The sequence below is a fragment of the Propithecus coquereli genome, unplaced genomic scaffold (assembly GCF_000956105.1).
Source record: "Propithecus coquereli isolate 6110/MARCELLA unplaced genomic scaffold, Pcoq_1.0 Scaffold109, whole genome shotgun sequence".
NCBI lineage: Eukaryota > Metazoa > Chordata > Mammalia > Primates > Indriidae > Propithecus > Propithecus coquereli.
The window spans coordinates 1,813,883-1,815,942 of record NW_012134858.1 but is presented as its reverse complement, the minus strand read 5'-3'; the positions used below and the strand labels follow the sequence as shown (position 1 = coordinate 1,815,942).

The window sequence follows — 2,060 nt, the reverse complement described above, 5'->3', positions numbered from 1 at the left end:
GCATTTCCCAACTTGATGAAAACAGCCACATTGTCACGGAGCACCCTGTGGAACTAGCGATATGTGGTAGTCGCTCTGGGAATTACACGCCATGTAAGTGTGGAGCAAACCACCCACTCGATTACAAAATATGTCAGTTGTAAATGGTTTATCTTAATACCTGAACTGAAACCTGTCACTCTGCAGATTCCACCTCCAGATCCCTGTCAAATGACTTTTTTACTGGTGACACTCTAGGAAGAGGTAGCCCTTCTCAACTGAGAAGACGAAATTGGATTTATGAAGAAAGTAAGCCGGGTCTTGAATATTTGCTGACCCTTAACACCTGAGCTCATCCTTCTCTAGCAGCTTCTGGAATCACTGTAAAGAGATGTCGTCTCATGCTTCCGCAATGGGCCCGTGTGTTCTGTGACAGCAGTGAGAAGAGTGGCAGCCACACCTGAATCTCTCAGGCCTTAGATCCCACAGTGGGGAAGAGGGACGAGGAACTGTCAAGAGTGTGACACTCCCCTTCCGGGTCTGCGCTCAACCCTATAATGTCTGACTTAAAAGGGGAGGGATATTATTATTTTATTCTCTTCCTAGTTACTTAGTGCGAGAGTTAGGATATGAATGCAGATTGGATTCTAAACTCTGTTCCCTTCACTAAATTATGCAACCGTGTTAAATATATAATTTTGTTTTAAAATGTATATGCTTCACATATATATATTTGACTTTAGAATTTATACATGTTCATGAATAAAATGTGGGAAGTAAAAAATCACGTTAATAAAAAGAAATTGATACCTCTCTCAAAACCTCCTAAAATTAATCCCTGCTAATTTTTTGTTCTATTTCTTCCTAGCACGTGTAAAATAAACTAAAAGTCAATTTTACATGAAATCACCCAGCCACATGAGCCTAACTCAGGGGACTCTCTGCGGCCATTTCAGCTCTATAATCCCAATCCCTCCTCACCTCCATCTCATCAGCACTGACAGCTTTTTCTACTGTGGAGAGTAGGTCATGACATTATTACTGTGGCCAGCCTCACACCAGACAGGCCATCAATCATGGAAGAGGCAAAACCACTTTTCCAGAAAAGCACACAGTCCCTTTCTTTTTTCCCTGGGCCCTGTTACAGAACGTGACATCCCCCCGCCAACCTTCCCCATGTCGCCGCAGCAAGAGCTCTATTGCCGACTCCCGGTGAACAGGGACACCTCTATTTCTTCATCTCCTCTCATTCTCTGAGTAAGAATGCTCGTTTGTATCAAAGGAGGACAAACAGGCAGCCATGGAAACTGCCACGTGCTAATGTCGTAGAAACTCAAGATGAGCATTCTGCTCCACAAAATGAAATATCAAAACACGCTTGCACCTGAGGCGTAGGGGTGACCGTTTGTTCTCAAAGATGATCTTGCCTGAACAGCTTGTAGAATTTTCCGGTGCAAACGTCTTGGAACATTACACTTAACTCCGATTCCACCGTCACAATGACTGGTTAAAAAATTGAATAAGAATTACCATTATATAGAAGAATTCTTCATTCAAAAACTAAATAGTGCTTTATCTTATGTAACTGATGGAAGTAACCATATAGGTGAATACACTGGAGTCCTGCTCCTGAGACTTGCAATATGTCCCCAACATCTTTGCATATGTTATCAACTTTCTAACGTTCTTCTATTTTCTCACCATCTGTGAGGCACTTCCATGCATATAATTTTATCTATTTTTAAAAATTAGCCCGTGAAATAGCGCAACTGAGCCTCATATAGCAGCTAAAGAAAATAAGCTCTTGTAAACAAGGAAATGTCATATTTGTAGATTCCTCATGCTTAGGGTGGGGAGAAGCATCACAAATTCCAGAACTGAAGGGTAGTTGTTGCTTCTGTTTCCTCTTTCATCATTCCAGCCTATCACGGGGTCCAGCATTTTGTAGATGCTCAGTACATATTCACTGAATGAAGGAAATGCCACCTCGCTAAGCCCTGTTGCCCACTGGGCATGTCCACTGCATGTGGTATCTATCTGTATCTCTCCCAGCATAACCACCTCTAAGTTTTTGAGGACTC

General features: G+C 42.2%; 1 protein-coding gene across 3 annotated transcripts in view; it reads right to left on the bottom strand.

The window, feature by feature from the left end:
* NRG3 (neuregulin 3) overlaps positions 1-2,060 on the bottom strand; it is a 1,286,298-nt gene that overhangs the window by 177,957 nt on the left and 1,106,281 nt on the right. The gene's annotated exons all lie outside the window — the stretch shown is intronic.